Source organism: Mastomys coucha, unplaced genomic scaffold, assembly GCF_008632895.1.
Source record: "Mastomys coucha isolate ucsf_1 unplaced genomic scaffold, UCSF_Mcou_1 pScaffold21, whole genome shotgun sequence".
Classification (NCBI taxonomy): Eukaryota; Metazoa; Chordata; class Mammalia; order Rodentia; family Muridae; genus Mastomys; species Mastomys coucha.
In genome coordinates, this window is record NW_022196904.1 from 132484570 (window position 1) to 132500609 (window position 16040).

General features: G+C 33.1%; 1 protein-coding gene across 1 annotated transcript in view; it reads left to right on the top strand.

Moving 5' to 3' along the window:
* Kcnq1 (potassium voltage-gated channel subfamily Q member 1) overlaps positions 1-16040 on the top strand; it is a 330062-nt gene that overhangs the window by 113883 nt on the left and 200139 nt on the right. The gene's annotated exons all lie outside the window — the stretch shown is intronic.

The window sequence follows — 16040 nt, forward strand, 5'->3', positions numbered from 1 at the left end:
TGTTTTTGAGACAACTATACAGCCCAAGATGACATCTAACTATCTTTCTTCTTCTTCTCCCCTCCTCTGGTGAGATGGGATTGCAGCTGTATGCCATTATATTCAGTTAACTTATTCTTGATTTGAAGGATAAGCATTTCATCTTCCACCATTAAGTACATTGTCAGGCACTGGTGTTTGTTTTGTTTTTTTATAGTTAGGGTCTCCTGTAGCCCAGGGTGATCTCAAGTACTCTCACTGTGCAGCTGAGAATGACCTTGAGCTTCTAAACCTTCTTACCTCCACCACATGAGTACTGAGATTATTAGCATCCACCACCACATCTGTTTCAGTGGAGCAGAGGATTACCCTGGTGCCTTTACACGCTAGGCAAGAACTCTTATCAACTGAACTACATACTCTGTACCAGGTGTGGTTTTTAATAGTTATCTTTTATGAGGTTGAAAATGTTTCTTTATATTTCTAATACATTATATATGGCCCAGTCATGGAAGGCTGTTTAACTGTTCAAATACCTTTTGTTCTGTTTATATGTACTGCAGACTGAAAGACAATGTTCTTCAAAAGTTCATAGATAAAAATCTTAACTGCCAATAGTATGGTAAGAGAAAGTGAAATTTTGTACCTGATTAAGTCTCTGCGAATGGGGTTGACTTATAAGGAAAACTAGAAGGGTTGTATGTGAGTGTAGGTGTGTTCGTGCCATGACAGGCATCTAGAAACCAGAGAACAAATCTGTGGAGTTGGTTCTCTTCTTCAACCAGTGTGAGTCCCAGGGATTATACTGGGATTTTCAGGCTTGGTTTAAGAAGCTGAGTCATCTCATCAGCCCATTTTGTTCTTGTGATGGTGTCTATGTGGCCCATTCTGGTTTCAAATTCATTAAGCCTCTCAAGACCTGCTATAGGCATGTGCTACCACACCTAGCTCTTTAGTTCTGATGTAGATTCTTATGTTACAGGTTGCTTTCTTAATTCAAGAATATTGTGATTTATCTGTCTTATTTTAATTTTAATAATATGGCTTTTCTGGATCTTATTTTTTACTTTAGAGTGGTTTTTATATATCTTGCTCTTTCTTGAATTCTGTTGTTTCCATTGAGTGGAGAGAGTCACAGTTTGTCCCTCAGAAATACTCTCTCTCTCCTTAGTTACATATAAATTTGTGGTAACACCTAATCTTTATGGTAATTAACAGATCTCTGAGGTTCTGTTCATTTTTCTTCTATACTCTTTTATTTCTGTCCTTTAAACTGAATAATCTTTATATATCTATACTTAAATTCATTGATTCTTTTTCTCTCCTCCCAGCTTATCTTGTATCTGTCTCTACAAGTAAAGTTTTCATTTAAGTTTTTGTAATTTGTACTTACTGAACTTTATAATATATCTCTTTATTAACATTTTCATTTGATTAGTTATTGTCATAATGTTTACTTTCAGTCTTTAAAACAAGGCTTATTTTAGTGTGAGAGTATTTATACTCTGAAATCTTGACCTACTAAAACTAGTATTTAGGTTCTCTCAGTGACCATTTCTATTTACAGATCTTTAATCTCTCTATCTACTCTCTCCACTTAAAATGATGTGTTGATTGTAGGAACACTACATTTGAATTCTTTCCCATCTACGTGGGCAATTGCTTGTTTCTGCCATGCCTGTGCCAATTTTGCTTCTATGGTGTTTGCATTTCCCTGCAGTATGTGTATCTGATTTATCTTCTAGTTTGCTCTTTAGAAAATGACTGACTTTGTTTTTAAAGCTTGGTTTAATTGATCGACTTAAACCACTATTAGTCAGAGGCCTTGTTTTAAGTGTCTCAATCTGGTATATCTTCCAAGTTTTCCTGAAAGGGCTTTGCCTTGGAATTTCCATTCAACATTTCGGCTCTTTACAACTGTCCTTTCTTTTACCATCTTGTCTGTACAGTGTCTCACAGTCAGCAATGTAGATAAGGAGAGTACTCCTGGTCTTTTTTGAGAGTACAGGCCATCTTCCCTATCTCTAAGAATTTAGTGTTTTTGTTTTTACGTGCATCAACCAGTGCTAGAGCATCAGATTACTATAATAATGGCTTTACCCAGTATATGTCTTGAGGACACTATTTTTTGATATACAGAATGAGGTTTGTGATGGAGTTCAAATCATGTTAGGCTTCTTCATCAGAAGAAAAGCTTCTAGTCCTAAAGGCTATTGTACTCATCTGGGTATGGGAAAGGCAGCCTTGGGTTAAATTTCCACAGACCTTGCAATTTTTATGGAGGTTTATCAGATTTTACCTTTGTGGCTTTTTTTTTTTTGTAATAATTGGGATTAAATAGGGTCCTCACAACTGAAATAAGTACTGTTTCAGCTCCACAGCCCTAATGCTTTCTTGAGTAAGATCTTTTCAGTTTGTTATGTGACTTTAACTTACATTTTTGCAATCACTGTCTTTGATAGTCTTGTTCAGTTTTAACATTGCCTTTAAATGCTTTATTTGCTTGTTTCTTTAGAAAGATGAGAATTTGCTAGTTGTTCATGTGGAATGGTGCTTCTCAGCATTTCTAATGCTGTGCCTCTTTAAGATAGATCTTCATGTTGTGGTGCCCCACAATCATAAAATTATTTTTGTTGCTACTTCAAAACTGTAATTTTGTTAATGTTATGAATTATAATGTAAACATCTGATATGCAGGATATCTGATATGTGTCCTTTGTGAAAGGGGTCATGACACAAAATTTGAGAGCCAATGGTTTAGAGACATGGAGATTTGTCATTATCCAGACTGCTCTTGAACTCCCAGGCTGTCATTTTTATAAATCCTTTCCCCAGTACCTAGAATTATGGCTTCCCTACTGAGACTTTAGCCTGTTTTTCTTATCCCACTGTTTTTTAGGAGCTACCCACCTATTAATTATTAAAATATTGAAAATGTGAACATATTTCCAAAAGTCAAAATGACAAAAGGATCTACTGAGAGAAGCTTTCTTCTCCCATATCCCTTCTATAATCATAAACCCCAACTCTTGTAAGTAACAAATTGTAGTGTTTTCTGTATTAGAGTTTATGTGTGACTCTTCCAAATATATGTTATTCCATTTTCTTTCTACCTTGGGAAGTTTCCAGTCTTTTGCCATTGTTCATCATGCCTGGTGTGGACTTTTCCATGAATATTCATTATCACATTTTCCAAGGTCCTCTGAATTCCTAATTTTCTGAATGTTTTTATTTTGACATTAAATTTCACAAAATTCTTCTATATTAACTGATATGGTTATATGGTTCTATATGAGGCAAGATAATTCCTGTTATTTGATTCAGGATGTAACCCCACTGAAATTTGACTAATATGCTAGTCTATATTCTTCTAATCACTACATCTTTATTCCTGATATAATTCCTCTTTGGTCATTTTATAAGCTGCTGCATTTGGATTAGTGGTACATTGTCAAAGATATTTGCATCTATCTATATGGTAGTCTTATCTACTTTTCCTTTCTTGTGGTATATTTTAATGGCTTTAGAATCAGTGTAATTCTAGCCTCAGAGAATGTATTGTAAAAGTCTCCGTCATCTGTTGTTTTCTTTTTGTTTTTTGAAAGAAATGGTATTACATTTTGACATAAATCAAAGAAGTCATATAATACTAAGTATTTCACTTTTGAGAGAAAATCTTTTATAAAATTGATTTTTAAAAATTTTTATGAGCATGGGTGTTTGCCTGTACGTGTGTATGTATATATGTATATCTATATCTGTATTCTATCTGTCTGTCTGTCTATCTATCTGCCTATCTATCTATCTATCTATCTATCTATCTATCTAAGTCATATGGGTATGAGCTGCCATGTGGGTGTTGAGAACTCAAAATGGGTTCTTTAAAACAGGAGGTAATGCTCCTTAACTACTGAGCAACCTCTCCAAACCTGCTTAGTATTTTCTTCACAAGAAAGTTTTATCATGGTTTCAAACCTTTTACTTGTTGTCTGTCTGTTCATAACTGCTTCATCTCTGCAAGTCAATGTTGATAACTTGTATTTTCTGTTTTTGTTTTTTTAAGAGAGAGTTTCTTGTGTAGTCCTAGCCACACTGGAATTAACTCTGTAGATCAGGCTGACTTTGAACTCTCAGAGATCCACCCTCCTCTACCCTCTGCGTGCTGGGATAAAGGTGTATGCCACCACTTAGCTACTTACATTTTCCTAATAGTTTATCTATTTTATCTACATTATTTCAGGTGTTGGCATCATAATACTCTTTTGTCATTTCTTTTATTTTGGAAAATAAGTAATAATGTTACCACCCTCACTAGTAACAAAAACTTTGAACTCCTTTCTTCTTGGTTATTCTAGCTAAAGTTTTGTAGTTTTTGAACCCTCTTCAAAGTAATCCAACTTGTTTAGTTGACTTATATTTTGTTTTTGGTTTTTTTGTTTGTTTGCTTGTTTTTAAAGATTTATTATTATAAATAAGTGCACTGTAGCTGTCTTCAGACACACCAGAGGAGGGTGTCAGATCTCATTACGGGTGGTTGTAAGCCACCATGTGGTTGCTGGGATTTGAACTCAGTACCTTTGGAAGAGCAGTCAGTGCTCTTACCCACTGAGCCATCTCACCAGCCCCTAGTTGACTTATATTTTAAATGTTTTCCATTTTATATGTATTATTTTATTTTTCTGCTAAAATTTCTACATATTTCTAGAACTTCTTTAGCTCAGTGGCTAAAGTGTGTACTGTTTTATTTCTAAGTATCTGTAAATGCTTTAGTACATTACATTCTGGATTCACTCAATTGTGGTTCCAAAAGAACTATTTGTATCCTAAGAAATCATTTATATTCTTATAATCTCTTCTTTATTAAACTAATAAAATTTAATTTAAAATATATAATTCAGTATTGACATTTTTAAGTCATCAAAATAATTTAAAATAGCTAAATGCCTCTTAAATATACATTATATCTTCTGAAGCTGAAAGTAATATGCACCTGGGGATATGGCTCAGTGGTTGGCAGGACCATCTGGCTTCCTAAGGGTCATGAGTTCAATCCCTATCTCTCACCAAAAGTAATATGCACTCAACCAGTTTTTAGTCTATTTGGAATATTAAACATGATAGAAGTAGAAAAAATCTCTTATGAAGTACTCTATGAAAGGAAATTGTGACAATTTCCTGATTAGAAAGAAACTGTTCCATTTACAGGTAAGAATATGCAGCATAACTGTGAATTCACAGAATGAATTGGATAGTGTTCCTTCCATTTCTATTTTGTGGATTAGTTTGAGGAGTATTGGTATTAGGTCTTCTTTGAAGGTCTGATAAAATTCTGCACTAAACCCATCTGGTCCTGGGCTTTTTTGTGTTGGGAGTCTTTCAATGACTGATGCTATTTCTTTAGGCGATATGGGACACTTTGGATGGTTAATCTGATCCTGATTTACATTTGGTACCTGGTATCTGTCTAGAAAATTGTCCACTTCATCTAGATTTTACAGTTTTGTTGAGTATATGCTTTTGTAGTAGGATCTGATGAATTTTTGATTTTCCTTGGTTTCTGTTATGTCTCCCTTTTCAGTTCTGATTTTGTTAATTTGGATACTGTCTCTGTGCCCTCTGGTTAGTCTGGCTAAGAGTTATTGATTTTCTCAAAAAAAAAAAAAAAAAAAACAGCTCCCGGTTTTGTTGATTTTTTTTTTTTTGTATAGTTCTTTTTGTTTCTACTTGGTTGATTTCAGCCCTGAGTTTGTTTATTTTCTGCTGTCTACTCCTCTTGGTTGTATTTGCTTCTTTTTATTCTAGAGCTTTCAGGTGTGCTGTCTACTTGTTAGTGTATGCTCTCTCCAGTTTCTTTTTGTAGGCACACAGTTATGAGTTTTCCTCTTAGCACTGCTTTAATTGTGTCCCATATGCCCGGGTATGTTGTGCCTTCATTTTTATTAAATTCTAAAGTCTTTAATTTTTTTTCTTTATTCCTCCCTTGTCCAAGTTATTATTGAGTAGGGTGTTGTTCAGCTTCAATGAGTATGTGGGTTTTCTGTTGTTTTTGTTGCTATTGAAGACTAGCCTTAGTACATGGTGATCTGATAGGATTCATGGAATTATTTCAATCTTCCTATATCTGTTGAGGCCTGTTCTGTGACCCATTATATGGTAAATATTGGAGAAGGTTCCATGAGGTGCTGAGAAGGTATTTTTTTGTTTTGTTTTAGGATGTGATGTTCTATGGATATCTGTTAAATCAATTTGTTCCATAACTTCTGTTAGGTTCAATGTGTTTCTGTTTACTTTATGTTTCCAGGATCTGTCCATTGATGGGAGTGGGGTGTTGAAGTCTCTCACTATTATTGTGTGAGGTGCAATGTGTGCTTTGTGCTTTAGTAAAGTTTCTTTTATGAGTGTGGGTACCATTGTATTTGGAACATAAATATTTAGAATTGAGAGTTCTTGGTAGATTTTTCCTTTGATGAGTATGAAGTATACTTTCTTATCCTTTTTGTTAACTTTTGGTTGAAAGTTGATTTGATTAAATATTCAAATGGCTACTACACCTTGTTTCTTGGGACCATTTGCTTGGAAAATTGTTTTCTAGCCTTTTACTCTGCGGTTTGTCTGTCTTTGACACTGAGGTATGTTTCCTGTATTCAGCAAAATGCTGGGTCCTGTTTATATATCCAGTCTGTTAATCTATGTCTTTTTAATGAGAAATTGAGTCCATTGATGTTAAGAGATATTAAGGAATAGAAATTGTGGCTTCCTGTTTTTTTTTTGTGTGTGTTATTTTTACGTTTGTATGGCTATCTTCTTTTGGGTTTGTTGAAAGAATATTACTTTCTTGCTTTTTCTATGGTGTAGTTTCCCTCCTTGCATTGAAGTTTTCTATCTATTATCCTTTGTAGGTCTGTATTTGTGGAAAGATATAGTGCAAATTTGGTTTTGTAATGGAATATCTTGGTTTCTCCATCTATGGTAATTCAATTTTGTTGGGGATAGTAACCTGTCCTGGCATTTGTGTTCGTGTACGGTCTGTATAACATCTGCCCAGGATCTTCTAGCTTTCATAGTCTCTGGTAAGAATTCTGGTGTAATTCTGATAGGTCTGCCTTTATATGTTACTTGCATTTTTTCCCTTACTGCTTTTAAAATTCTTTCTTTGTTTAGTGCATTTGGAGTTTTGACTATTATGTGATGGGAAGAATTTATTTTCTGGTCCAATCTATTTGAAATTCTGTAATGTTTATAGGCATCACTTTCTTTAGGTTGGGGAAGTTTTCTTCTATAAATTTGTTGAAGATATTTACTGGCCCTTTAAGTTGGGAATCTGTGCTCTCTTCTATACCTATTATTCTTAGTTTTGGTCTTCTCATTGTGTCCCGGATTTCCTGAATGTTTTGGGTTAGAAGCTTTTTGCATTTCACATTTTCTTTGGCTGTTGTGTCAATGATTTCTATGGTATGTCCTGCACCTGAGATTCTCTCTTCTATCTCTTGTATTCTGTTGATGATGCTTATGTCTATGACTCCTGATCTCTTTCCTAGTTTTTCTATCTCCAGGGTTATCTCTCTGATTTTTTTTATTGTTTCTATTTACATTTTTAAGGTCCTGGATGGTTTTGCTCAGTTTCTTCACCTGTTTGGTTGTGTTTTCCTATAATTCATTAAAGGATGTTTGGGTTATCTCTTTAAGGGCTTCTACCTGTTTACCTGTGTTCTCCTATATTTCTTTAATGGAGTTATTTATGTCCTTCATAAAGTCTTGGGCCAGGAATTTGGACAGAAGTGGTGGTCCTACCTGTGTTCACAGGCATGACGAGCACTCCCGGGAGACTAGCTCTCTCCTGTGACACAGGATCAGCTCTAGGCACTGTGGCACAGAATCAGCTCTGGGCACAGATTCTTATAATCTCTTAAAACAAGACCTATTGTAGTGAATTTCTCATGTATACTTGTGAAGATTGTATATTCTGTTTTCAAGTGTACATATTCTGTTGATATAAGCAACTTATAGTATTAAAGTTTCTGTGCCACACATCTGTAATCCCATCTTAAGAGGTGGAGGCAGGAAGATCATAAGTTTGAGGCTAGTTAAAAGTTTGCTGGAACTACATCATAAGATCTAATTATGATTCTTGCAGTATATATTTAGAGTTTCTCATTTCTGTGATGTGCTATTTCGTATCATTTTACCTATGCCTAAAACCTCATTTGTGTTACCCACTGATTTATTGTATACATACATTTTAAAAACCACTTTCCAGTTCTTTAGGGTCTGAATGTAAATGACATGAGACAGGTTTCAATTTTTCTCTGGCTTATTTCTCTTAGCACAAGGTCACCCAAGTTCATCTTACTTTTTGGAAAATGACAACATCAACTCCATTTTGCATTCCAAATAATATTGTTTTATCTGTTCTTTACCAATGGACACTTGCATTGTATCCATAATTAACATGAAAGTACAAATATCTTTACAAGATTTTCTTTCACCATATAATCAAAATAGAAATTAGTGTCATTTGGCAATTATTTTATCTAATTAGAAAGGAAATTTGATTTTGCATTCTATAATGGCTACACCAACACATATGCCATCAACAAAGAACTGCAACATTTTGCACATTCTCTTATTGTGTGTTGGAGTATATATTCATGTGCAGGCATGTGTGTGCCATGGCATATGTATGGAAGTCAGAGGACAGCTTTCAAGAGTTGGTTCTCTCATTCCACTGTGGATTTGAAGGACTTGACTCAGGTGTGGTGGTTTAAATGAAAATGGCCTACATAAGCTCAGAGTGAGGGCACTATTAGGGGGTGTGGCCTTGTGAGAGAAAGTGTGTCACTGGCAGCAGGATTTGAGGTCTCAGAAACTCAAGACAGGCACAATGGCATTCTCTCTTCCTGCTGCCTGCTGATCCAAAAGTAAACCTCCTTCTCTAGCCTAATCTGCCTGCATGCTACCATGCTTTCTGCCATGGTGACTATAGACCAAAACTGAACTGTAAGTCAGCTTCCTTTAATTGTTTTTCTTGATAAGAATCTCTTCACAGCAACAGAAACCTTAACTAAGACACCAGGCTTAACAGAAAGTAATTTACCTCTAAAATACATATATACATATGTATATAAGTAAAATATATGTACATATATAATTATACATAAATATGTTTAAATTATATAGATTCATGTAAATAGTTTCTTCCAAATAATGAGTTCCCTTTTAATTTTGCTTATTTTTTCTTTTATTGTAAAGCTTCTGTTGTTTAGTTCACTTTAATATTACTATCTATCCTTGTATTAAAAATCCAAAATATTAATGCCAAAATGCTTTTCCCACATATTCTAGACCTTATTATGGTCTTAGTTTTACATTGAGTTTTTTAAAATCTATTTTGAGTTCATTTATTTATGTATTGGTTCATCTTGAGACAAATTCTCATATACCCCAGGCTAGCCTCAAACTTGTGATGTGGCCAAGAATGACTGATTTTTCTCCCTCTACTTTGTGAGTACTGGAATTAAAATTATGAGCCACAACATCTGGATTTTTTATCCATTTTGAGTTGATGATGATTTTCCCAGTACCACGTATTGAAGGTAGAATTCATTACCCATTGCTCCTCTTTATACTCTTGTCAAAACCTAGTTAAATTCATGTACATGGATTTATTTCTGGGTTCTCTTTTCTGTTCCACTCAATAGTATTTCTATTTTTATACCAATAACACATTGATATTCTTCCTCATCGTTGCTTTGCCTTTTTGGATTTTTTTAAAATGATTTCATATAAAATATATGGTCTCTCTATGTAGCTCAGACTCTCTGGACTAAACTTGCTATGTAAACCATATTGGCCTTGAGCTCTGAAGAAATGCACCTAGTTCTACTGCCTCTTTACTGTATTCCTTTACTAATACTAATAGATCTTTTCTATAATCTTCAATATTTTCCACACATAGGATTAATTAATTGGCAAATATTTTTACTTCTTCTTTCCAACATGGATAACTTGTATTTCTTTTTATATTGACTCATTTTGTATTTTTCTTATTGCTTTAAATACAAGTAGCAAGAACAGACATCTGTGCCCTCTAATCAGTCTTAGAGGAAAAAAAATCCATTTTCTACATTGGTTGTTAAATGAGAGATTTTCATAAGATGCTTTTGTTTATTGAGAAATTTTCATTATATATACAAACTGATAAGTTCATATAAATATGTTGAATTTGTAAAGTTATTTTTCCATATCAGTTGACATGATTGGTATCATATGTCTTCATATATATCATGTATACACACACACATATATGTGCATAAAATAATTTAACTACCTTAGTACACCATGAAAAAGTCATGGTTGTGATATGTATATTGATGTAGTATTGAATTTAGATTGCTAATAATTTATTGAATATTAATGCAGCATTCATTAGTAGCAGCAGTAGCCTTTGGTTTTGTTTCTGTGGTGCTTCTAGCTTATATATCAGTGATGCTGGCTTCATACAATGAGAACATACTCTTTTCTATGTCTTTGAGATAATTTTTATTAGAATGTTTGTTAGTGTTCAGCAATGAAACTATTTTTATCTTAGACGTGTCTTTGTTGGATGTTTGATATTAGGGTTATATGTCTTTTTGAGATATTCCATTATGAGTCGTTTCTGATTTGTTGAATTTTTCTAAGAAGTATCCTTTCCTCTAAGACATCTATTTTATTATAACATCCATAATACTTCTTTATATACCTTTCATTTTTCAATGACTCCACTTTAACTTTTGATCTTGTGCATTCTTTTTTTCTTTCTTGAATGGTGTAAGAGCTTGCTTTTTTTTTTATCAAAAGGAATCATGGTTTAATTAACTGTTTGTTTTCTAACATGTCTCTCCTGATCTTGATTTCCTTCCTTCTGCAAATTGAGTTGCTCTTTTAATAGTTTCTTGAAGTCTTTGATTCAAGCAGTAAATATTAGTTATCATTTTTAACATATATAAGGAATTATATATCAATCACTCTTATATTTCTTGTACTCCATAAGTTTTTGTATATGTACAATGTTATTTGTTATGTGATTTAAAATTTTCTGATTTCAAAACTACGTTCATGCTATACCCTAAAGTGGATTATTAATGGTTCCAAATTTAGTGTAGGACTCTATTTCTTCCTGTAATTTAAATTGTCAGCATTGATTCTTGTCTGGTTTTATAATTTGGGGTATTACATTTCAATAACATATTTCTGTCATTATTTTAGGCCCTTACTGAAATATTTTATTTAATGACTATTTTTCACTAATGTATACTTTCCATCTTTCTTTTGATTATTTTATGAGATATCATTTTATCTATTTACTTTCAAAATATTTTGACCAAAAGTGTATGTCTTATGCACATATAAAGTGTAATTTTAAAAACTCATTGTGTTGACTTTAGTTTTTTTCCTGAGTTTAGTTTGCAGTTAATAATTGACAGGAAAAAAAACTATTTTGCATTTTTATTATCATTTATATACATTTTATTCTTCCTTTATATCTTTAATGTTTATGTTTAATGTACTTCCATAGTAATTTGCCATTATAATACTCTGTTAAAGACTATATTTTTGAGTTTTTTGTTCATGTCATACTTGAGAAAGCTACAGACACTTATGACATATCACCTGCCTCTAGACATCCACTACTTTGCATGTTATCAAATGAAATAATTGTTGTAGTGAATGAGAATACATTTACACTTGATTAACAACCAAAATCTATGGTTGGCATTATGGTTCACTTTCATCTGTATAGATGGATAATGTACATCATATTACAAGATACAGATTGATTAATAGATTTCCACTGAACTAAAATTTCTCATTATCCTCCCTATCGATCTTTTACTCCCCTCATTTCCTGGTGCCCTCTGAAAATTTCACCATAATTTTGTGTTTATCAGATTGGCTTATATTTAGAATCTTGCAGTACATAGCCTCTCTAGATTACCTTGATTTCACATAGCAATAAATATTTACGTTTACTTTGTCTTTTCATGGGTTTCATTTTAGTGGTAACATTCAATTATTTTTCTGTACATGTTCTCACATAAGTATTTATATACCAAAGGACATATTGGTTGTTTCCAACTCTTTTAACAATCACGAATAAAGCTCTATTATGTTTAAGTTTCTATGTGAATATAAATTTACATCTCCCTTGGGAAAATACAAAAGTTTTGACTGTTGGAATGAATATAAAAAGTATATTTGGTTTCATAAGAGAGGACCAAAGTGTATTCCAAAATAAGCAAGATAATTGAAATTTCAGCTCCACTTCTATAGAATATTTGGTTCTATCCATGTTCTAAATTTGAGACATTCTAGTAGGGATGTAGACCTTCTTGGTTTTGTTTTCATTAACATTTTCCTAATGACATGTGATGTCAAGTATATTTCCATGTGTATATTTGCCATTTAACTATGACAGGACAGGTCAGTTTTTTCTTTATCAACTTATTTACTCATTGATAAGTGTGATAAATTTTTCTTCTATATTTTGGAAAGTCTTTTGTTACTTTTGGTAAAAATTTCTCCCATCCTATATTGTGAGTATTCATGTTTGGCAGAGTAGTAATTTTTATTTTTTAATTAAAGTCTAGTTTATTTATTCTTTCTTTCATGGAAAAGACTTTTAAAGTTGTATGTACAATGTCATCAAATAACTAGAAGGTTTTGTCATCAACAAACTACATTGTCTACAATTTCTTTTATTCTATTAGACTTTTATTTGGTTTTGAATTCCATTTTTCATGAAGTAGATACATTTTACATAAAGTAACTCTTTAAGTAGACAACTCAGTAATAAATGTGTAATTCAGTAATAAATGTGTAATCACTACCTTGAGTGCTATCTTCAAAATTCTTCCCTTTGAGATCTAAAATTCTCTATTGCAAAATAGCTTTCTATTCTCTCCCTCTTTCAAGAAAATTGCATTCTTCTATTTCAGTCATTTTAACATTAAGTAGAGAAAGAATGTTTTTACTTATGCCATATATGTCACTATATATGTCCTCATATTTCATCTATATTATAACATGATTCTGAATTGCCTTTTGTGTGAAATTTTAATTAACATGTATTGATCATACATATTAAGGGGATTCTATGGTATTAGCAAACCTGACCTAATTGATTCTATCTGTCCCATCACATCACCTACCTAATTCTAAAATCATTTTTCTATATTCATGTGCATATTTTTATAGCCTAAAGATATAAGAAAAATTTGCAATACTTGTCTCTGTGTCTATCTTCTTACTTTGATACAATAAATTATTTTTCTTATAGCTGAATAATTATGAATAGTGCCCAAAGTTATTGAGAATTGTATAATATAGTTGTGCATGTCTTTCTCTGGCATTCAGGATTTTACAACTTATTTATATAACTAGACATATATATATCAGCTACTCCTTTGGTTGTTCTCGGGTAGTGGAATTCTGTATTTATACTAATTTACATCTCTAGCAAAGTTTAAGAAATCTCTGGCTCCACATTTTACATTTTTATTTTTAGTTCCAGCATTTTTAATTTTTGTTTTCATATTTTAATATCATTTGTGAAACAAGGTCTCAATATTGTACTTCAGCTAACATTGAATTCATGAACCTTCTGTCTCACTTGCCTTAATTTCTTGAATTCCCTGCATATGACAATTGTCAGCTTTGTTTTGTTGTTTGTTGGGTTAGACGGTATCTTATACTTTAGATTTACATTTTCTTCATGGCTAGTAGTATAGTTTTTACATGATTTTTCAATCACTAGCATTTTCTCTTTTGATAAGTATCTATGTTGATCATTTACCAACATTATGTTAGATTACATTTTAGGTTTTTTTTTTTTTTTACTTCTCATGTAGTCTAGATATCAACCTGCTTTTTCTCATTTTTATTGGTTATTTAATTCATTTATATTTCTTATGTTATCTGACTTCTGATTTTCCCCTCCACAAATTCCCTATCCCCTCCTCCGTCAACCCATTTTCAGTTGGCAAATACTTTCTAAGATTTTATTTTAGAATCCATAAGCACTAATGATTCTAAACAAGGTGAAATTAATCCTCTGTATTACACTTTATCAATGGGCTCTTAGAGTACAACCATTGCACTTTACTTTGAAACCTGGCATATTCAAAGCATAATGTTGATTAGCTGTGCTATTCACCTGTGTGGTGCAAAAGTTATAGGAAATATGGCCTGAATGGTGTTATAAAGCCCTTGTATGCTAAGTGTGAGCTAAGTGAGAGCTAGATACAAACACTGGTATTCTGGGCTGAGTTGTTGCCTGAAAGCTGCCACATAAGGAAGCTGGTAATGTACTGAAAAAAAAAATGAGATAAGGAGAAGCCCTGACTCTGAATCAAGGTGATGGGAAGATGGGGAGACTGGTAAGGAGATCAACATCCACTGAATGTTGAGGTTGAGCAGAAGGTTCTGGGCAATCTCAGGCTTTAGATATCCAGGAATAGTGGTTGGTACAGCTATTCACCCACAGGAATACAGAGTAGACACTGATAAGCTTCTTGGAAGGAGTCCAAGCATTTTTAGTAGGAAACACTGGGAAGAGGGAAACAAGAGAATTTAAGGGGCAGTGCACAGGGTGTAAGTTCACTGAATAGTCTCCATGGTGTCTGAAAAATGAGGCAGAGATGAACGCTTCAAAAAAAATAACTGCTTTGGCTGACAAGTCAGGCTCAAGAAGATTCTTGTGGTTTTTTTTTTTCCTTTTCTTTTTTTTTGTCAGTCTTTTTATTTACTCTAAGCTACAATGGAATTTTCTAGACTACATTTAAACTCTCAATTCCATTGCTTCACCCTCACAAGTACTGAGATTGCAAGCATGTGAAACCAGCCCCACTTTTCCTGATTTAGTCAGGTGCCTCTGTTCTGATAATTGCTTAATGCCAATTTTTGTTTGGGACCTTGATTTTGGAGCCTTATCCAGAAAATTATTGCCGGTTCTTGCAATGACTCTTCATGTTTTCTTCAGTGGCTTCATATTCAGATTCTCATGGTTTATATTTAAATCACTGATCCACTTTGAGTCAATTTTTATCCAAGATGAAACAGAAATAAAGTTTCAGTGTTCTGCATATGCATATCTGTTTTCCAGTGAATTCTGTTGAAAAAGCTATTTACTATATAATGTATATTTAGGGCAATTTTATCAAGAATTAGTTTGCTGTTGTATAGGCTCTTTTCCTGAAATGTGTACTCTTTTATTGGTCTGTATCAGACAAATTGTTCTAGTACCTACAGCTCTGTAGTAGAGATTGCAATCAGGTGATGCCTCTAGCTTTGTTTTGTTTTACTAGGGGTTTGGAGAGTGTGTACTTCCATATACATCTTAGAACACTGCTTTTCCTTTTCCTTTTGTTTTTTGGAGATATTTCTCTGTGTAGGTATACTGGAACTTGCTCAATACACCAACCTGTTTTGCCTCTCCCTTGTGAGTCCTGGGATTAAAGGTGTGTTCTGCCATCTGCCTTTTGAAATTCTGTGAAGAATGTCACTTGCACTTGGGGAGATTGCAATATACATACATACATACATACATACATATATATATATATATATATATATATGTGTGTGTGTGTGTGTTTAAAAATGTTAATTCTCTAAAGATGATTTTGTGTCTTTAATTACAAAACTTCACACACACACAGAGAGAGAGAGAGAGAGAGAGAGATACAGGTTCAAAAAGCATTTTGTCAGTTCTCTTTTGAACATTTGGTTCTAGGAATCAAACTCAGGTCATTAGGCATGGAACCTACTGAGTTATTTCAGTGGCCTTTATCTTCCTTTATCACTCTTTTATGTGTTCACTGTAGAGCACCTTTTACTTATTTTGTTTATTGTTCATTTCCTCGTGGTTAATCTAGATAGAGGTTTCCAGATTTTTTTTTCTTTTCAAAAACAGAATTCTTACTTTCATAGTGCTTTTCTTCGATTTCCACTCTGATCTTTTTCTTTCTTCAAACTAGCAATCTGATTTGTTGTTTTCTAAATCCTTGAGAATACAACATTAGTTT